General features: G+C 38.8%; 1 protein-coding gene across 12 annotated transcripts in view; it reads left to right on the top strand.

Annotated features, from left to right (window-relative positions):
- The window catches only part of LOC115127784 (tensin-1-like), a 233616-nt gene that overhangs the window by 8101 nt on the left and 201752 nt on the right, over positions 1–23763 (top strand). The gene's annotated exons all lie outside the window — the stretch shown is intronic.

Genomic DNA, 23763 nt, shown 5'->3' with positions numbered 1-23763 from the left:
TGTTCCAATGCTACATCAGTAACTGTTCCAATGCTGCGTCAGTAACTGTTCCAATGCTACATCAGTAACTGTTCCAATGCTACGTCAGTAACTGTTCCAATGCTGCGTCAGTAACTGTTCCAATGCTACATCAGTAACTGTTCCAATGCATATTGTTCCAATGTAAAAGGCTACATCAGTAACTGTTCCAATGCTACATCAGTTACTGTTCCAATGTAAAAGGCTACATCAGTAACTGTTCCAATGCTACATCAGTAACTGTTCCAATGCTACATCAGTAACTGTTCCAATGCTACATCAGTAACTGTTCCAATGCTACATCAGTAACTGTTCCAATGTAAAAGGCTACATCAGTAACTGTTCCAATGCTACATCAGTAACTGTTCCAATGCTACATCAGTAACTGTTCCACTGCTACATTAGTAACTGTTCCAATGCTACATCAGTAACTGTTCCAATGTAAAAGGCTACATCAGTAACTGTTCCAATGCTACAGCAGTAACTGTACCAATGCTACATCAGTAACTGTTCCAATGCTACATCAGTAACTGTACCAATGTAAAAGGCTACATCAGTAACTGTTCCAATGCTACATCAGTAACTGTTCCAATGCTACATCAGTAACTGTTCCAATGCTACGTCAGTAACTGTTCCAATGCTACATCAGTAACTGTTCCAATGCTACATCAGTAACTGTTCCAATGCTACATCAGTAACTGTTCCAATGCTACATTAGTAACTGTTCCAATGTAAAAGGCTACATCAGTAACTGTTCCAATGCTACATCAGTAACTGTACCAATGTAAAAGGCTACATCAGTAACTGTTCCAATGCTACATCAGTAACTGTTCCAATGCTACATCAGTAACTGTTCCAATGCTACATCAGTAACTGTTCCAATGCATCAGTAACTGTTCCAATGCTACATCAGTAACTGTTCCAATGCTACATCAGTAACTGTTCCAATGCTACATCAGTAATTGTTCCAATGCTACATTAGTAACTGTTCCAATGTAAAGGCTACATCAGTAACTGTTCCAATGCTACATCAGTAACTGTTCCAATGTAAAATGCTACATCAATAACTGTTCCAATGCTACATCAGTAACTGTTCCAATGCTGTCAGTAACTGTTCCAATGCTACATCAGTAACTGTTCCAATGCTACGTCAGTAACTGTTCCAATGCTGCGTCAGTAACTGTTCCAATGCTACATCAGTAACTGTTCCAATGCTACATCAGTAACTGTTCCAATGTAAAAGGCTACACCAGTAATTGTTCCAATGTAAAAGGCTACATCAGTAACTGTTCCAATGCTACATCAGTTACTGTTCCAATGTAAAAGGCTACATCAGTAACTGTTCCAATGCTACATCAGTAACTGTTCCAATGCTACATCAGTAACTGTTCCAATGCTACATCAGTAACTGTTCCAATGTAAAATGCTACATCAATAACTGTTCCAATGCTACGTCAGTAACTGTTCCAATGCTACATCAGTAACTGTTCCAATGCTACATTAGTATCTGTTCCAATGTAAAAGGCTACGTCAGTAACTGTTCCAATGCTGCGTCAGTAACTGTTCCAATGCTACATCAGTAACTGTTCCAATGCTACATCAGTAACTGTTCCAATGCTACATCAGTAACTGTTCCAATGCTACATCAGTAACTGTTCCAATGCTACATCAGTAACTGTTCCAATGCTACATTAGTAACTGTTCCAATGTAAAAGGCTACATCAGTAACTGTTCCAATGCTACATCAGTAACTGTTCCAATGTAAAATGCTACATCAATAACTGTTCCAATGCTACGTCAGTAACTGTTCCAATGCTACATCAGTAACTGTTCCAATGCTACATTAGTATCTGTTCCAATGTAAAAGGCTACGTCAGTAACTGTTCCAATGCTGCGTCAGTAACTGTTCCAATGCTACATCAGTAACTGTTCCAATGCTACATCAGTAACTGTTCCAATGCTACGTCAGTAACTGTTCCAATGCTACATCAGTAACTGTTCCAATGCTACATCAGTAACTGTTCCAATGCTACATCAGTAACTGTTCCAATGCTACATCAGTAACTGTTCCAATGCTACATCAGTAACTGTTCCAATGCTACATCAGTAACTGTTCCAATGCTACATCAGTAACTATTCCAATGCTACATCAGTAACTGTTCCAATGCTACATCAGTAAATGTTCCAATGCTACATCAGTAACTGTTCCAATGCTACATCAGTAACTGTTCCAATGCTACATCAGTAACTGTTCCAATGCTACATCAGTAACTGTTCCAATGCTACATCAGTAACTGTACCAATGCTACAATGCTATGCTGCATCAGTAACTGTTCCAATGCTGCATCAGTAACTGTTCCAATGCTACATCAGTAACTGTTCCAATGCTACATCAGTAACTGTTCCAATGTAAAATATCAGTAACTGTTCCAATGCTACGTCAGTAACTGTTCCAATGCTACATCAGTAACTGTTCCAATGCTACATCAGTAACTGTTCCAATGTAAAAGGCTACATCAGTAACTGTTCCAATGCTACATCAGTAACTGTTCCAATGTAAAAGGCTACACCAGTAACTGTTCCAATGTAAAAGGCTACATCAGTAACTGTTCCAATGCTACATCAGTAACTGTTCCAATGTAAAAGGCTACATCAGTAACTGTTCCAATGCTACATCAGTAACTGTTCCAATGCTACATCAGTAACTGTTCCAATGTAAAAGGCTACATCAGTAACTGTTCCAATGCTACATCAGTAACTGTTCCAATGTAAAAGGCTACATCAGTAACTGTTCCAATGCTACGTCAGTAACTGTTCCAATGCTACATCAGTAACTGTTCCAATGCTACATTAGTAACTGTTCCAATGTAAAAGGCTAGTAACTGTTCCAATCAGTAACTGTTCCAATGCTACATCAGTAACTGTTCCAATGCTACATCAGTAACTGTTCCAATCAGTAACTGTTCCAATGCTACATCAGTAACTGTTCCAATGCTACATCAGTAACTGTTCCAATGCTACATCAGTAACTGTTCCAATGCTACATTAGTAACTGTTCCAATGTAAAAGGCTACATCAGTAACTGTTCCAATGCTACATCAGTAACTGTTCCAATGTAAAATGCTACATCAATAACTGTTCCAATGCTACGTCAGTAACTGTTCCAATGCTACATCAGTAACTGTTCCAATGCTACATTAGTAACTGTTCCAATGTAAAAGGCTACATCAGTAACTGTTCCAATGCTACATCAGTAACTGTTCCAATGCTACATCAGTAACTGTTCCAATGCTACATCAGTAACTGTTCCAATGCTACATCAGTAACTGTTCCAATGCTACATCAGTAACTGTTCCAATGCTACATCAGTAACTGTTCCAATGCTACATTAGTAACTGTTCCAATGTAAAAGGCTACATCAGTAACTGTTCCAATGCTACATCAGTAACTGTTCCAATGTAAAATGCTACATCAATAACTGTTCCAATGCTACGTCAGTAACTGTTCCAATGCTACATCAGTAACTGTTCCAATGCTACATTAGTATCTGTTCCAATGTAAAAGGCTACGTCAGTAACTGTTCCAATGCTGCGTCAGTAACTGTTCCAATGCTACATCAGTAACTGTTCCAATGCTACATCAGTAACTGTTCCAATGCTACGTCAGTAACTGTTCCAATGCTACATCAGTAACTGTTCCAATGCTACATCAGTAACTGTTCCAATGCTACATCAGTAACTGTTCCAATGCTACATTAGTAACTGTTCCAATGTAAAAGGCTACATCAGTAACTGTTCCAATGCTACATCAGTAACTGTTCCAATGTAAAATGCTACATCAATAACTGTTCCAATGCTACATCAGTAACTGTTCCAATGCTGCGTCAGTAACTGTTCCAATGCTACATCAGTAACTGTTCCAATGCTACGTCAGTAACTGTTCCAATGCTGCGTCAGTAACTGTTCCAATGCTACATCAGTAACTGTTCCAATGCTACATCAGTAATTGTTCCAATGTAAAAGGCTACATCAGTAACTGTTCCAATGCTACATCAGTTACTGTTCCAATGTAAAAGGCTACATCAGTAACTGTTCCAATGCTACATCAGTAACTGTTCCAATGCTACATCAGTAACTGTTCCAATGCTACATCAGTAACTGTTCCAATGCTACATCAGTAACTGTTCCAATGTAAAAGGCTACATCAGTAACTGTTCCAATGCTACATCAGTAACTGTTCCAATGCTACATCAGTAACTGTTCCACTGCTACATTAGTAACTGTTCCAATGCTACATCAGTAACTGTTCCAATGTAAAGGCTACATCAGTAACTGTTCCAATGCTACAGCAGTAACTGTACCAATGTAAAAGGCTACATCAGTAACTGTTCCAATGCTACATCAGTAACTGTACCAATGTAAAAGGCTACATCAGTAACTGTTCCAATGCTACATCAGTAACTGTTCCAATGCTACATCAGTAACTGTTCCAATGCTACGTCAGTAACTGTTCCAATGCTACATCAGTAACTGTTCCAATGCTACATCAGTAACTGTTCCAATGCTACATCAGTAACTGTTCCAATGCTACATTAGTAACTGTTCCAATGTAAAAGGCTACATCAGTAACTGTTCCAATGCTACATCAGTAACTGTACCAATGTAAAAGGCTACGTCAGTAACTGTTCCAATGCTGCGTCAGTAACTGTTCCAATGCTACATCAGTAACTGTTCCAATGCTACATCAGTAACTGTTCCAATGCTACGTCAGTAACTGTTCCAATGCTACATCAGTAACTGTTCCAATGCTACATCAGTAACTGTTCCAATGCTACATCAGTAATTGTTCCAATGCTACATTAGTAACTGTTCCAATGTAAAGGCTACATCAGTAACTGTTCCAATGCTACATCAGTAACTGTTCCAATGTAAAATGCTACATCAATAACTGTTCCAATGCTACATCAGTAACTGTTCCAATGCTGCGTCAGTAACTGTTCCAATGCTACATCAGTAACTGTTCCAATGCTACGTCAGTAACTGTTCCAATGCTGCGTCAGTAACTGTTCCAATGCTACATCAGTAACTGTTCCAATGCTACATCAGTAACTGTTCCAATGTAAAAGGCTACACCAGTAATTGTTCCAATGTAAAAGGCTACATCAGTAACTGTTCCAATGCTACATCAGTTACTGTTCCAATGTAAAAGGCTACATCAGTAACTGTTCCAATGCTACATCAGTAACTGTTCCAATGCTACATCAGTAACTGTTCCAATGCTACATCAGTAACTGTTCCAATGCTACATCAGTAACTGTTCCAATGCTACATCAGTAACTGTTCCAATGCTACATCAGTAACTGTTCCAATGCTACATCAGTAACTGTTCCAATGCTACATCAGTAACTGTTCCAATGCTACATCAGTAACTGTTCCAATGCTACGTCAGTAACTGTTCCAATGCTACATCAGTAACTGTTCCAATGCTACATCAGTAACTGTTCCAATGCTACATCAGTAATTGTTCCAATGCTACATTAGTAACTGTTCCAATGTAAAAGGCTACATCAGTAACTGTTCCAATGCTACATCAGTAACTGTTCCAATGTAAAATGCTACATCAATAACTGTTCCAATGCTACATCAGTAACTGTTCCAATGCGTCAGTAACTGTTCCAATGCTACATCAGTAACTGTTCCAATGCTACATCAGTAACTGTTCCAATCAGTAACTGTTCCAATGCTACATCAGTAACTGTTCCAATGCTACATCAGTAACTGTTCCAATGTAAAAGGCTACACCAGTAATTGTTCCAATGTAAAAGGCTACATCAGTAACTGTTCCAATGCTACATCAGTTACTGTTCCAATGTAAAAGGCTACATCAGTAACTGTTCCAATGCTACATCAGTAACTGTTCCAATGCTACATCAGTAACTGTTCCAATGCTACATCAGTAACTGTTCCAATGCTACATCAGTAACTGTTCCAATGCTACATCAGTAACTGTTCCAATGCTACATCAGTAACTGTTCCAATGTAAAAGGCTACATCAGTAACTGTTCCAATGCTACATCAGTAACTGTTCCAATGCTACATCAGTAACTGTTCCAATGCTACATCAGTAACTGTTCCAATGCTACATCAGTAACTGTTCCAATGCTACATCAGTAACTGTTCCAATGCTACATCAGTAACTGTTCCAATGCTACATCAGTAACTGTTCCAATGCTACATCAGTAACTGTTCCAATGCTACATTAGTAACTGTTCCAATGTAAAAGGCTACATCAGTAACTGTTCCAATGCTACATCAGTAACTGTTCCAATGTAAAATGCTACATCAATAACTGTTCCAAATCAGTAACTGTTCCAATGCTACATCAGTAACTGTTCCAATGCTACATTAGTATCTGTTCCAATGTAAAAGGCTACGTCAGTAACTGTTCCAATGCTGCGTCAGTAACTGTTCCAATGCTACATCAGTAACTGTTCCAATGCTACATCAGTAACTGTTCCAATGCTACGTCAGTAACTGTTCCAATGCTACATCAGTAACTGTTCCAATGCTACATCAGTAACTGTTCCAATGCTACATCAGTAACTATTCCAATGCTACATCAGTAACTGTTCCAATACATCAGTAACTGTTCCAATGCTACATCAGTAACTGTTCCAATGCTACATCAGTAACTATTCCAATGCTACATCAGTAACTGTTCCAATGCTACATCAGTAAATGTTCCAATGCTACATCAGTAACTATTCCAATGCTACATCAGTAACTGTTCCAATGCTACATCAGTAACTGTTCCAATGCTACATCAGTAACTGTTCCAATGCTACATCAGTAACTGTACCAATGCTACATCAGTAACTGTACCAATGCTGCATCAGTAACTGTACCAATGCTGCATCAGTAACTGTACCAATGCTACATCAGTAACTGTTCCAATGCTACATCAGTAACTGTTCCAATGTAAAATATCAGTAACTGTTCAATAACTGTTCCAATGCTACATCAGTAACTGTTCCAATGCTACATCAGTAACTGTTCCAATGTAAAAGGCTACATCAGTAACTGTTCCAATGCTACATCAGTAACTGTTCCAATGTAAAAGGCTACACCAGTAACTGTTCCAATGCTACATCAGTAACTGTTCCAATGCTACATCAGTAACTGTTCCAATGTAAAAGGCTACATCAGTAACTGTTCCAATGCTACATCAGTAACTGTTCCAATGCTACATCAGTAACTGTTCCAATGTAAAGGCTACATCAGTAACTGTTCCAATGCTACATCAGTAACTGTTCCAATGTAAAAGGCTACATCAGTAACTGTTCCAATGCTACGTCAGTAACTGTTCCAATGCTACATCAGTAACTGTTCCAATGCTACATTAGTAACTGTTTAAAAGGCCACGTCAGTAACTGTTCCAATGCTGCGTCAGTAACTGTTCCAATGCTACATCAGTAACTGTTCCAATGCTACATCAGTAATGTTCCAATGCTACGTCAGTAACTGTTCCAATGCTACATCAGTAACTGTTCCAATGCTACATCAGTAACTGTTCCAATGCTACATCAGTAACTGTTCCAATGCTACATTAGTAACTGTTCCAATGTAAAAGGCTACATCAGTAACTGTTCCAATGCTACATCAGTAACTGTTCCAATGTAAAATGCTACATCAATAACTGTTCCAATGCTACGTCAGTAACTGTTCCAATGCTACATCAGTAACTGTTCCAATGCTACATTAGTAACTGTTCCAATGTAAAAGGCTACGTCAGTAACTGTTCCAATGCGTCAGTAACTGTTCCAATGCTACATCAGTAACTGTTCCAATGCTACATCAGTAACTGTTCCAATGCTACATCAGTAACTGTTCCAATGCTACATCAGTAACTGTTCCAATGCTACATCAGTAACTGTTCCAATGCTACAATAACTGTTCCAATGTAAAAGGCTACATCAGTAACTGTTCCAATGCTACATCAGTAACTGTTCCAATGTAAAATGCTACATCAATAACTGTTCCAATGCATCAGTAACTGTTCCAATGCTACATCAGTAACTGTTCCAATGCTACATTAGTATCTGTTCCAATGTAAAAGGCTACGTCAGTAACTGTTCCAATGCTGCGTCAGTAACTGTTCCAATGCTACATCAGTAACTGTTCCAATGCTACATCAGTAACTGTTCCAAATCAGTAACTGTTCCAATGCTACATCAGTAACTGTTCCAATGCTACATCAGTAACTGTTCCAATGCTACATCAGTAACTGTTCCAATGCTACATTAGTAACTGTTCCAATGTAAAAGGCTACATCAGTAACTGTTCCAATGCTACATCAGTAACTGTTCCAATGTAAAATGCTACATCAATAACTGTTCCAATGCTACATCAGTAACTGTTCGTCAGTAACTGTTCCAAACATCAGTAACTGTTCCAATCTACGTCAGTAACTGTTCCAACTGTAACTGTTCCAATGCTACATCAGTAACTGTTCCAATGCTACATCAGTAATTGTTCCAATGTAAAAGGCTACATCAGTAACTGTTCCAATGCTACATCAGTTACTGTTCCAATGTAAAAGGCTACATCAGTAACTGTTCCAATGCTACATCAGTAACTGTTCCAATGCTACATCAGTAACTGTTCCAATGCTACATCAGTAACTGTTCCAATGCTACATCAGTAACTGTTCCAATGTAAAAGGCTACATCAGTAACTGTTCCAATGCTACATCAGTAACTGTTCCAATGCTACATCAGTAACTGTTCCACTGCTACATTAGTAACTGTTCCAATGCTACATCAGTAACTGTTCCAATGTAAAAGGCTACATCAGTAACTGTTCCAATGCTACAGCAGTAACTGTACCAATGTAAAAGGCTACATCAGTAACTGTTCCAATGCTACATCAGTAACTGTACCAATGTAAAAGGCTACATCAGTAACTGTTCCAATGCTACATCAGTAACTGTTCCAATGCTACATCAGTAACTGTTCCAATGCTACGTCAGTAACTGTTCCAATGCTACATCAGTAACTGTTCCAATGCTACATCAGTAACTGTTCCAATGCTACATCAGTAACTGTTCCAATGCTACATTAGTAACTGTTCCAATGTAAAAGGCTACATCAGTAACTGTTCCAATGCTACATCAGTAACTGTACCAATGTAAAAGGCTACGTCAGTAACTGTTCCAATGCTGCGTCAGTAACTGTTCCAATGCTACATCAGTAACTGTTCCAATGCTACATCAGTAACTGTTCCAATGCTGCGTCAGTAACTGTTCCAATGCTACATCAGTAACTGTTCCAATGCTACATCAGTAACTGTTCCAATGCTACGTCAGTAACTGTTCCAATGCTACATCAGTAACTGTTCCAATGCTACATCAGTAACTGTTCCAATGCTACATCAGTAACTGTTCCAATGCTACATTAGTAACTGTTCCAATGTAAAAGGCTACATCAGTAACTGTTCCAATGCTACATCAGTAACTGTTCCAATGTAAAATGCTACATCAATAACTGTTCCAATGCTACATCAGTAACTGTTCCAATGCTGCGTCAGTAACTGTTCCAATGCTACATCAGTAACTGTTCCAATGCTACGTCAGTAACTGTTCCAATGCTGCGTCAGTAACTGTTCCAATGCTACATCAGTAACTGTTCCAATGCTACATCAGTAATTGTTCAGTAATCAGTAACTGTTCCAATGCTACATCAGTTACTGTTCCAAAGGCTACATCAGTAACTGTTCCAATGCTACATCAGTAACTGTTCCAATGCTACATCAGTAACTGTTCCAATGCTACATCAGTAACTGTTCCAATGCTACATCAGTAACTGTTCCAATGTAAAAGGCTACATCAGTAACTGTTCCAATGCTACATCAGTAACTGTTCCAATGCTACATCAGTAACTGTTCCACATTAGTAACTGTTCCAATGCTACATCAGTAACTGTTCCAATGTAAAAGGCTACATCAGTAACTGTTCCAATGCTACAGCAGTAACTGTACCAATGTAAAAGGCTACATCAGTAACTGTTCCAATGCTACATCAGTAACTGTACCAATGTAAAAGGCTACATCAGTAACTGTTCCAATGCTACATCAGTAACTGTTCCAATGCTACATCAGTAACTGTTCCAAATCAGTAACTGTTCCAATGCTACATCAGTAACTGTTCCAATGCTACATCAGTAACTGTTCCAATGCTACATCAGTAACTGTTCCAATGCTACATTAGTAACTGTTCCAATGCTACATCAGTAACTGTTCCAATGCTACATCAGTAACTGTACCAATGTAAAAACAGTAACTGTTCCAATGCTGCGTCAGTAACTGTTCCAATGCTACATCAGTAACTGTTCCAATGCTACATCAGTAACTGTTCCAATGCTACGTCAGTAACTGTTCCAATGCTACATCAGTAACTGTTCCAATGCTACATCAGTAACTGTTCCAATGCTACATCAGTAATTGTTCCAATGCTACATTAGTAACTGTTCCAATGTAAAAGGCTACATCAGTAACTGTTCCAATGCTACATCAGTAACTGTTCCAATGTAAAATGCTACATCAATAACTGTTCCAATGCTACATCAGTAACTGTTCCAATGCTGCGTCAGTAACTGTTCCAATGCTACATCAGTAACTGTTCCAATGCTACGTCAGTAACTGTTCCAATGCTGCGTCAGTAACTGTTCCAATGCTACATCAGTAACTGTTCCAATGCTACATCAGTAACTGTTCCAATGTAAAAGGCTACACCAGTAATTGTTCCAATGTAAAAGGCTACATCAGTAACTGTTCCAATGCTACATCAGTTACTGTTCCAATGTAAAAGGCTACATCAGTAACTGTTCCAATGCTACATCAGTAACTGTTCCAATGCTACATCAGTAACTGTTCCAATGCTACATCAGTAACTGTTCCAATGCTACATCAGTAACTGTTCCAATGCTACATCAGTAACTGTTCCAATGCTACATCAGTAACTGTTCCAATGCTACATCAGTAACTGTTCCAATGCTACATCAGTAACTGTTCCAATGCTACATCAGTAACTGTTCCAAACGTCAGTAACTGTTCCAATGCTACATCAGTAACTGTTCCAATGCTACATCAGTAACTGTTCCAATGCTACATCAGTTCCAAACATTAGTAACTGTTCCAATGTAAAAGGCTACATCAGTAACTGTTCCAATGCTACATCAGTAACTGTTCCAATGTAAAATGCTACATCAATAACTGTTCCAATGCTACATCAGTAACTGTTCCAATGCTGCGTCAGTAACTGTTCCAATGCTACATCAGTAACTGTTCCAATGCTACGTCAGTAACTGTTCCAATGCTGCGTCAGTAACTGTTCCAATGCTACATCAGTAACTGTTCCAATGCTACATCAGTAACTGTTCCAATGTAAAAGGCTACACCATTGTTCCAATGTAAAAGGCTACATCAGTAACTGTTCCAATGCTACATCAGTTACTGTTCCAATGTAAAAGGCTACATCAGTAACTGTTCCAATGCTACATCAGTAACTGTTCCAATGCTACATCAGTAACTGTTCCAATGCTACATCAGTAACTGTTCCAATGCTACATCAGTAACTGTTCCAATGCTACATCAGTAACTGTTCCAATGCTACATCAGTAACTGTTCCAATGTAAAAGGCTACATCAGTAACTGTTCCAATGCTACATCAGTAACTGTTCCAATGCTACATCAGTAACTGTTCCAATGCTACATCAGTAACTGTTCCAATGCTACATCAGTAACTGTTCCAATGCTACATCAGTAACTGTTCCAATGTAAAAGGCTACATCAGTAACTGTTCCAATGCTACATCAGTAAATGTTCCAATGCTACATCAGTAACTGTTCCAATGTAAAAGGCTACATCAGTAACTGTTCCAATGCTACATCAGTTACTGTTCCAATGTAAAAGGCTACATCAGTAACTGTACCAATGCTACATCAGTTACTGTTCCAATGTAAAAGGCTACATCAGTAACTGTACCAATGCTACATCAGTAACTGTTCCAATGTAAAAGGCTACATCAGTAACTGTTCCAATGTAAAAGGCTACATCAGTAACTGTTCCAATGCTACGTCAGTAACTGTTCCAATGCTACGTCAGTAACTGTTCCAATAACGTCAGTAACTGTTCCAATGCTACATCAGTAACTGTTCCAATGCTACATCAGTAACTGTTCCAATGTAAAAAGGCTACACCAGTAACTGTTCCAATGTAAAAGGCTACATCAGTAACTGTTCCAATGCTACATCAGTTACTGTTCCAATGTAAAAGGCTACATCAGTAACTGTACCAATGCTACATCAGTAACTGTTCCAATGTAAAAGGCTACATCAGTAACTGTTCCAATGTAAAAGGCTACATCAGTAACTGTTCCAATGCTACATCAGTAACTGTTCCAATGTAAAAGGCTACATCAGTAACTGTTCCAATGTAAAAGGCTACATCAGTAACTGTTCCAATGCTACATCAGTAACTGTTCCAATGCTACATCAGTAACTGTTCCAATGCTACATCAGTAACTGTTCCAATGCTACATCAGTAACTGTTCCAATGCTACGTCAGTAACTGTTCCAATGCTACGTCAGTAACTGTTCCAATGCTACATCAGTAACTATTCCAATGCTACATCAGTAACTGTTCCAATGTAAAAGGCTACATCAGTAACTGTTCCAATGCTACATCAGTAAATGTTCCAATGCTACATCAGTAACTGTTCCAATGCTACATCAGTAACTGTTCCAATGCTACATCAGTAACTGTTCCACTGCTACATTAGTAACTGTTCCAATGCTACATCAGTAACTGTTCCAATGTAAAAGGCTACATCAGTAACTGTTCCAATGCTACAGCAGTAACTGTACCAATGTAAAAGGCTACATCAGTAACTGTTCCAATGCTACATCAGTAACTGTACCAATGTAAAAGGCTACATCAGTAACTGTTCCAATGCTACATCAGTAACTGTTCCAATGCTACATCAGTAACTGTTCCAATGCTACGTCAGTAACTGTTCCAATGCTACATCAGTAACTGTTCCAATGCTACATCAGTAACTGTTACAATGCTACATCAGTAACTGTTCCAATGCTACATTTATAACTGTTCCAATGTAAAAGGCTACATCAGTAACTGTTCCAATGCTACATCAGTAACTGTTCCAATGCTACATCAGTAACTGTTCCAATGCTACATTAGTAACGGTTCCAATGTAAAAGGCTACGTCAGTAACTGTTCCAATGCTGCGTCAGTAACTGTTCCAATGCTACATCAGTAACTGTTCCAATGCTACATCAGTAACTGTTCCAATGCTACGTCAGTAACTGTTCCAATGCTACATCAGTAACTGTTCCAATGCTACATCAGTAACTGTTCCAATGCTACATCAGTAATTGTTCCAATGCTACATTAGTAACTGTTCCAATGTAAAAGGCTACATCAGTAACTGTTCCAATGCTACATCAGTAACTGTTCCAATGTAAAATGCTACATCAATAACTGTTCCAATGCTACATCAGTAACTGTTCCAATGCTGCGTCAGTAACTGTTCCAATGCTACATCAGTAACTGTTCCAATGCTACGTCAGTAACTGTTCCAATGCTGCGTCAGTAACTGTTCCAATGCTACATCAGTAACTGTTCCAATGCTACATCAGTAACTGTTCCAATGTAAAAGGCTACATCAGTAACTGTTCCAATGCTGCGTCAGTAACTGTTCCAATGCTACATCAGTAACTGTTCCAATGCTACATCAGTAACTGTTCCAATGCTACGTCAGTAACTGTTCCAATGCTACATCAGTTACTGTTCCAATGTAAAAGGCTACATCAGTAACTGTTCCAATGCTACATCAGTAACTGTTCCAATGCTACATCAGTAACTGTTCCAATGCTACATCAGTAACTGTTCCAATGCTACATCAGTAACTGTTCCAATGCTACATCAGTAACTGTTCCAATGCTACATCAGTAACTGTTCCAATGTAAAAGGCTACATCAGTAACTGTTCCAATGCTACATCAGTAACTGTTCCAATGCTACATCAGTAACTGTTCCAATGCTACATCAGTAACTGTTCCAATGCTACATCAGTAACTGTTCCAATGTAAAAGGCTACATCAGTAACTGTTCCAATGCTACATCAGTAAATGTTCCAATGCTACATCAGTAACTGTTCCAATGTAAAAGGCTACATCAGTACCTGTTCCAATGCTACATCAGTTACTGTTCCAATGTAAAAGGCTACATCAGTAACTGTACCAATGCTACATCAGTTACTGTTCCAATGTAAAAGGCTACATCAGTAACTGTACCAATGCTACATCAGTAACTGTTCCAATGTAAAAGGCTACATCAGTAACTGTTCCAATGTAAAAGGCTACATCAGTAACTGTTCCAATGCTACGTCAGTAACTGTTCCAATGCTACGTCAGTAACTGTTCCAATGCTGCGTCAGTAACTGTTCCAATGCTACATCAGTAACTGTTCCAATGCTACATCAGTAACTGTTCCAATGTAAAAGGCTACACCAGTAACTGTTCCAATGTAAAAGGCTACATCAGTAACTGTTCCAATGCTACATCAGTTACTGTTCCAATGTAAAAGGCTACATCAGTAACTGTACCAATGCTACATCAGTAACTGTTCCAATGTAAAAGGCTACATCAGTAACTGTTCCAATGTAAAAGGCTACATCAGTAACTGTTCCAATGCTACATCAGTAACTGTTCCAATGCTACATCAGTAACTGTTCCAATGCTACATCAGTAACTGTTCCAATGCTACATCAGTAACTGTTCCAATGCTACGTCAGTAACTGTTCCAATGCTACATCAGTAACTGTTCCAATGCTACATCAGTAACTGTTCCAATGCTACATCAGTAACTGTTCCAATGTAAAAGGCTACATCAGTAACTGTTCCAATGCTGCGTCAGTAACTGTTCCAATGCTACATCAGTAACTGTTCCAATGCTACATCAGTAACTGTTCCAATGCTACGTCAGTAACTGTTCCAATGCTACATCAGTAACTGTTCCAATGCTACATCAGTAACTGTTCCAATGCTACATCAGTAACTGTTCCAATGCTACATCAGTAACTGTTCCAATGCTACATCAGTAACTGTTCCAATGCTACATCAGTAACTGTTCCAATGCTACATCAGTAACTGTTCCAATGTAAAAGGCTACATCAGTAACTGTTCCAATGCTACATCAGTAAATGTTCCAATGCTACATCAGTAACTGTTCCAATGTAAAGGCTACATCAGTAACTGTTCCAATGCTACATCAGTTACTGTTCCAATGTAAAAGGCTACATCAGTAACTGTACCAATGCTACATCAGTTACTGTTCCAATGTAAAAGGCTACATCAGTAACTGTACCAATGCTACATCAGTAACTGTTCCAATGTAAAAGGCTACATCAGTAACTGTTCCAATGTAAAAGGCTACATCAGTAACTGTTCCAATGCTACGTCAGTAACTGTTCCAATGCTACGTCAGTAACTGTTCCAATGCTGCGTCAGTAACTGTTCCAATGCTACATCAGTAACTGTTCCAATGCTACATCAGTAACTGTTCCAATGTAAAAGGCTACACCAGTAACTGTTCCAATGTAAAAGGCTACATCAGTAACTGTTCCAATGCTACATCAGTTACTGTTCCAATGTAAAAGGCTACATCAGTAACTGTACCAATGCTACATCAGTAACTGTTCCAATGTAAAGGCTACATCAGTAACTGTTCCAATGTAAAAGGCTACATCAGTAACTGTTCCAATGCTACATCAGTAACTGTTCCAATGCTACATCAGTAACTGTTCCAATGCTACATCAGTAACTGTTCCAATGCTACATCAGTAACTGTTCCAATGCTACATCAGTAACTGTTCCAATGCTACGTCAGTAACTGTTCCAATGCTACGTCAGTAACTGTTCCAATGCTACATCAGTAACTGTTCCAATGCTACGTCAGTAACTGTTCCAATGCTACGTCAGTAACTGTTCCAATGCTACATCAGTAACTATTCCAATGCTACATCAGTAACTGTTCCAATGTAAAAGGCTACATCAGTAACTGTTCCAATGCTACATCAGTAAATGTTCCAATGCTACATCAGTAACTGTTCCAATGCTACATCAGTAACTGTTCCAATGCTACATCAGTAACTGTTCCACTGCTATATTAGTAACTGTTCCAATGCTACATCAGTAACTGTTCCAATGTAAAAGGCTACATCAGTAACTGTTCCAATGCTACAGCAGTAACTGTACCAATGTAAAAGGCTACATCAGTAACTGTTCCAATGCTACATCAGTAACTGTACCAATGTAAAAGGCTACATCAGTAACTGTTCCAATGCTACATCAGTAACTGTTCCAATGCTGCGTCAGTAACTGTTCCAATGCTACATCAGTAACTGTTCCAATGCTACATCAGTAACTGTTCCAATGTAAAAGGCTACACCAGTAACTGTTCCAATGTAAAAGGCTACATCAGTAACTGTTCCAATGCTACATCAGTTACTGTTCCAATGTAAAAGGCTACATCAGTAACTGTACCAATGCTACATCAGTAACTGTTCCAATGTAAAAGGCTACATCAGTAACTGTTCCAATGTAAAAGGCTACATCAGTACCTGTTCCAATGCTACATCAGTAACTGTTCCAATGCTACATCAGTAACTGTTCCAATGCTACATCAGTAACTGTTCCAATGCTACATCAGTAACTGTTCCAATGCTACATCAGTAACTGTTCCAATGTAAAAGGCTACATCAGTAACTGTTCCAATGCTACATCAGTAAATGTTCCAATGCTACATCAGTAACTGTTCCAATGCTACATCAGTAACTGTTCCAATGCTACATCAGTAACTGTTCCACTGCTACATTAGTAACTGTTCCAATGCTACATCAGTAACTGTTCCAATGTAAAAGGCTACATCAGTAACTGTTCCAATGCTACAGCAGTAACTGTACCAATGTAAAAGGCTACATCAGTAACTGTTCCAATGCTACATCAGTAACTGTACCAATGTAAAAGGCTACATCAGTAACTGTTCCAATGCTACATCAGTAACTGTTCCAATGCTGCGTCAGTAACTGTTCCAATGCTACATCAGTAACTGTTCCAATGCTACATCAGTAACTGTTCCAATGTAAAAGGCTACACCAGTAACTGTTCCAATGTAAAAGGCTACATCAGTAACTGTTCCAATGCTACATCAGTTACTGTTCCAATGTAAAAGGCTACATCAGTAACTGTACCAATGCTACATCAGTAACTGTTCCAATGTAAAAGGCTACATCAGTAACTGTTCCAATGTAAAAGGCTACATCAGTACCTGTTCCAATGCTACATCAGTAACTGTTCCAATGCTACATCAGTAACTGTTCCAATGCTACATCAGTAACTGTTCCAATGCTACATCAGTAACTGTTCCAATGCTACATCAGTAACTGTTCCAATGCTACGTCAGTAACTGTTCCAATGCTACGTCAGTAACTGTTCCAATGCTACATCAGTAACTGTTCCAATGCTACGTCAGTAACTGTTCCAATGCTACGTCAGTAACTGTTCCAATGCTACATCAGTAACTATTCCAATGCTACATCAGTAACTGTTCCAATGTAAAAGGCTACATCAGTAACTGTTCCAATGCTACATCAGTAAATGTTCCAATGCTACATCAGTAACTGTTCCAATGCTACATCAGTAACTGTTCCAATGCTACATCAGTAACTGTTCCACTGCTACATTAGTAACTGTTCCAATGCTACATCAGTAACTGTTCCAATGTAAAAGGCTACATCAGTAACTGTTCCAATGCTACAGCAGTAACTGTACCAATGTAAAAGGCTACATCAGTAACTGTTCCAATGCTACATCAGTAACTGTACCAATGTAAAAGGCTACATCAGTAACTGTTCCAATGCTACATCAGTAACTGTTCCAATGCTACATCAGTAACTGTTCCAATGCTACGTCAGTAACTGTTCCAATGCTACATCAGTAACTGTTCCAATGCTACATCAGTAACTGTTCCAATGCTACATCAGTAACTGTTCCAATGCTACATTAGTAACTGTTCCAATGTAAAAGGCTACATCAGTAACTGTTCCAATGCTACATCAGTAACTGTTCCAATGCTACATCAGTAACTGTTCCAATGCTACATTAGTAACTGTTCCAATGTAAAAGGCTACGTCAGTAACTGTTCCAATGCTGCGTCAGTAACTGTTCCAATGCTACATCAGTAACTGTTCCAATGCTACATCAGTAACTGTTCCAATGCTACATCAGTAACTGTTCCACTGCTACATTAGTAACTGTTCCAATGCTACATCAGTAACTGTTCCAATGTAAAAGGCTACATCAGTAACTGTTCCAATGCTACAGCAGTAACTGTACCAATGTAAAAGGCTACATCAGTAACTGTTCCAATGCTACATCAGTAACTGTACCAATGTAAAAGGCTACATCAGTAACTGTTCCAATGCTACATCAGTAACTGTTCCAATGCTACATCAGTAACTGTTCCAATGCTACGTCAGTAACTGTTCCAATGCTACATCAGTAACTGTTCCAATGCTACATCAGTAACTGTTCCAATGCTACATCAGTAACTGTTCCAATGCTACATTAGTAACTGTTCCAATGTAAAAGGCTACATCAGTAACTGTTCCAATGCTACATCAGTAACTGTTCCAATGCTACATCAGTAACTGTTCCAATGCTACATTAGTAACTGTTCCAATGTAAAAGGCTACGTCAGTAACTGTTCCAATGCTGCGTCAGTAACTGTTCCAATGCTACATCAGTAACTGTTCCAATGCTACATCAGTAACTGTTCCAATGCTACGTCAGTAACTGTTCCAATGCTACATCAGTAACTGTTCCAATGCTACATCAGTAACTGTTCCAATGCTACATCAGTAATTGTTCCAATGCTACATTAGTAACTGTTCCAATGTAAAAGGCTACATCAGTAACTGTTCCAATGCTACATCAGTAACTGTTCCAATGTAAAATGCTACATCAATAACTGTTCCAATGCTACATCAGTAACTGTTCCAATGCTGCGTCAGTAACTGTTCCAATGCTACATCAGTAACTGTTCCAATGCTACGTCAGTAACTGTTCCAATGCTGCGTCAGTAACTGTTCCAATGCTACATCAGTAACTGTTCCAATGCTACATCAGTAACTGTTCCAATGTAAAATGCTACATCAATAACTGTTCCAATGCTACATCAGTAACTGTTCCAATGCTGCGTCAGTAACTGTTCCAATGCTACATCAGTAACTGTTCCAATGCTACGTCAGTAACTGTTCCAATGCTGCGTCAGTAACTGTTCCAATGCTACATCAGTAACTGTTCCAATGCTACATCAGTAACTGTTCCAATGTAAAAGGCTACACCAGTAATTGTTCCAATGTAAAAGGCTACATCAGTAACTGTTCCAATGCTACATCAGTTACTGTTCCAATGTAAAAGGCTACATCAGTAACTGTTCCAATGCTACATCAGTAACTGTTCCAATGCTACATCAGTAACTGTTCCAATGCTACATCAGTAACTGTTCCAATGCTACATCAGTAACTGTTCCAATGCTACATCAGTAACTGTTCCAATGCTACATCAGTAACTGTTCCAATGTAAAAGGCTACATCAGTAACTGTTCCAATGCTACATCAGTAACTGTTCCAATGCTACATCAGTAACTGTTCCAATGCTACATCAGTAACTGTTCCAATGCTACATCAGTAACTGTTCCAATGTAAAAGGCTACATCAGTAACTGTTCCAATGCTACATCAGTAAATGTTCCAATGCTACATCAGTAACTGTTCCAATGTAAAAGGCTACATCAGTAACTGTTCCAATGCTACATCAGTTACTGTTCCAATGTAAAAGGCTACATCAGTAACTGTACCAATGCTACATCAGTTACTGTTCCAATGTAAAAGGCTACATCAGTAACTGTACCAATGCTACATCAGTAACTGTTCCAATGTAAAAGGCTACATCAGTAACTGTTCCAATGTAAAAGGCTACATCAGTAACTGTTCCAATGCTACGTCAGTAACTGTTCCAATGCTACGTCAGTAACTGTTCCAATGCTGCGTCAGTAACTGTTCCAATGCTACATCAGTAACTGTTCCAATGCTACATCAGTAACTGTTCCAATGTAAAAGGCTACACCAGTAACTGTTCCAATGTAAAAGGCTACATCAGTAACTGTTCCAATGCTACATCAGTTACTGTTCCAATGTAAAAGGCTACATCAGTAACTGTACCAATGCTACATCAGTAACTGTTCCAATGTAAAAGGCTACATCAGTAACTGTTCCAATGTAAAAGGCTACATCAGTAACTGTTCCAATGCTACATCAGTAACTGTTCCAATGCTACATCAGTAACTGTTCCAATGCTACATCAGTAACTGTTCCAATGCTACATCAGTAACTGTTCCAATGCTACGTCAGTAACTGTTCCAATGCTACATCAGTAACTGTTCCAATGCTACATCAGTAACTGTTCCAATGCTACATCAGTAACTGTTCCAATGTAAAAGGCTACATCAGTAACTGTTCCAATGCTGCGTCAGTAACTGTTCCAATGCTACATCAGTAACTGTTCCAATGCTACGTCAGTAACTGTTCCAATGCTACATCAGTAACTGTTCCAATGCTACATCAGTAACTGTTCCAATGCTACATCAGTAACTGTTCCAATGCTACATTAGTAACTGTTCCAATGTAAAAGGCTACATCAGTAACTGTTCCAATGCTACATCAGTAACTGTTCCAATGTAAAATGCTACATCAATAACTGTTCCAATGCTACGTCAGTAACTGTTCCAATGCTACATCAGTAACTGTTCCAATGCTACATTAGTATCTGTTCCAATGTAAAAGGCTACGTCAGTAACTGTTCCAATGCTGCGTCAGTAACTGTTCCAATGCTACATCAGTAACTGTTCCAATGCTACATCAGTAACTGTTCCAATGCTACATCAGTAACTGTTCCAATGCTACATCAGTAACTGTTCCAATGCTACATCAGTAACTGTTCCAATGCTACATTAGTAACTGTTCCAATGTAAAAGGCTACATCAGTAACTGTTTCAATGCTACATCAGTAACTGTTCCAATGTAAAATGCTACATCAATAACTGTTCCAATGCTACGTCAGTAACTGTTCCAATGCTACATCAGTAACTGTTCCAATGCTACATTAGTATCTGTTCCAATGTAAAAGGCTACGTCAGTAACTGTTCCAATGCTGCGTCAGTAACTGTTCCAATGCTACATCAGTAACTGTTCCAATGCTACATCAGTAACTGTTCAATGCTACGTCAGTAACTGTTCCAATGCTACATCAGTAACTGTTCCAATGCTACATCAGTAACTGTTCCAATGCTACATCAGTAACTGTTCCAATGCTACATTAGTAACTGTTCCAATGTAAAAGGCTACATCAGTAACTGTTCCAATGCTACATCAGTAACTGTTCCAATGTAAAATGCTACATCAATAACTGTTCCAATGCTACATCAGTAACTGTTCCAATGCTTCGTCAGTAACTGTTCCAATGCTACATCAGTAACTGTTCCAATGCTACGTCAGTAACTGTTCCAATGCTGCGTCAGTAACTGTTCCAATGCTACATCAGTAACTGTTCCAATGCTACATCAGTAACTGTTCCAATGCTACGTCAGTAACTGTTCCAATGCTACATCAGTAACTGTTCCAATGCTACATCAGTAACTGTTCCAATGCTACATCAGTAACTGTTCCAATGTAAAAGGCTACATCAGTAACTGTTCCAATGCTGCGTCAGTAACTGTTCCAATGCTACATCAGTAACTGTTCCAATGCTACGTCAGTAACTGTTCCAATGCTACATCAGTAACTGTTCCAATGCTACATCAGTAACTGTTCCAATGCTACATCAGTAACTGTTCCAATGCTACATTAGTAACTGTTCCAATGTAAAAGGCTACATCAGTAACTGTTCCAATGCTACATCAGTAACTGTTCCAATGTAAAATGCTACATCAATAACTGTTCCAATGCTACGTCAGTAACTGTTCCAATGCTACATCAGTAACTGTTCCAATGCTACATCAGTAACTGTTCCAATGCTACGTCAGTAACTGTTCCAATGCTACATCAGTAACTGTTCCAATGCTACATCAGTAACTGTTCCAATGCTACATCAGTAACTGTTCCAATGCTACATTAGTAACTGTTCCAATGTAAAAGGCTACATCAGTAACTGTTCCAATGCTACATCAGTAACTGTTCCAATGTAAAATGCTACATCAATAACTGTTCCAATGCTACATCAGTAACTGTTCCAATGCTGCGTCAGTAACTGTTCCAATGCTACATCAGTAACTGTTCCAATGCTACGTCAGTAACTGTTCCAATGCTGCGTCAGTAACTGTTCCAATGCTACATCAGTAACTGTTCCAATGCTACATCAGTAATTGTTCCAATGTAAAAGGCTACATCAGTAACTGTTCCAATGCTACATCAGTTACTGTTCCAATGTAAAAGGCTACATCAGTAACTGTTCCAATGCTACATCAGTAACTGTTCCAATGCTACATCAGTAACTGTTCCAATGCTACATCAGTAACTGTTCCAATGCTACATCAGTAACTGTTCCAATGTAAAAGGCTACATCAGTAACTGTTCCAATGCTACATCAGTAACTGTTCCAATGCTACATCAGTAACTGTTCCACTGCTACATTAGTAACTGTTCCAATGCTACATCAGTAACTGTTCCAATGTAAAAGGCTACATCAGTAACTGTTCCAATGCTACAGCAGTAACTGTACCAATGTAAAAGGCTACATCAGTAACTGTTCCAATGCTACATCAGTAACTGTACCAATGTAAAAGGCTACATCAGTAACTGTTCCAATGCTACATCAGTAACTGTTCCAATGCTACATCAGAAACTGTTCCAATGCTATCAGTAACTGTTCCAATGCTACATCAGTAACTGTTCCAATGCTACATCAGTAACTGTTCCAATGCTACATCAGTAACTGTTCCAATGCTACATTAGTAACTGTTCCAATGTAAAAGGCTACATCAGTAACTGTTCCAATGCTACATCAGTAACTGTACCAATGTAAAAGGCTACGTCAGTAACTGTTCCAATGCTGCGTCAGTAACTGTTCCAATGCTACATCAGTAACTGTTCCAATGCTACATCAGTAACTGTTCCAATGCTACGTCAGTAACTGTTCCAATGCTACATCAGTAACTGTTCCAATGCTACATCAGTAACTGTTCCAATGCTACATCAGTAATTGTTCCAATGCTACATTAGTAACTGTTCCAATGTAAAAGGCTACATCAGTAACTGTTCCAATGCTACATCAGTAACTGTTCCAATGTAAAATGCTACATCAATAACTGTTCCAATGCTACATCAGTAACTGTTCCAATGCTGCGTCAGTAACTGTTCCAATGCTACATCAGTAACTGTTCCAATGCTACGTCAGTAACTGTTCCAATGCTGCGTCAGTAACTGTTCCAATGCTACATCAGTAACTGTTCCAATGCTACATCAGTAACTGTTCCAATGTAAAAGGCTACACCAGTAATTGTTCCAATGTAAAAGGCTACATCAGTAACTGTTCCAATGCTACATCAGTTACTGTT

This window comes from Oncorhynchus nerka, linkage group LG2 (genome assembly GCF_034236695.1).
Source record: "Oncorhynchus nerka isolate Pitt River linkage group LG2, Oner_Uvic_2.0, whole genome shotgun sequence".
Lineage (NCBI taxonomy): Eukaryota > Metazoa > Chordata > Actinopteri > Salmoniformes > Salmonidae > Oncorhynchus > Oncorhynchus nerka.
This window is presented reverse-complemented; position numbering and strand designations above follow the sequence as displayed.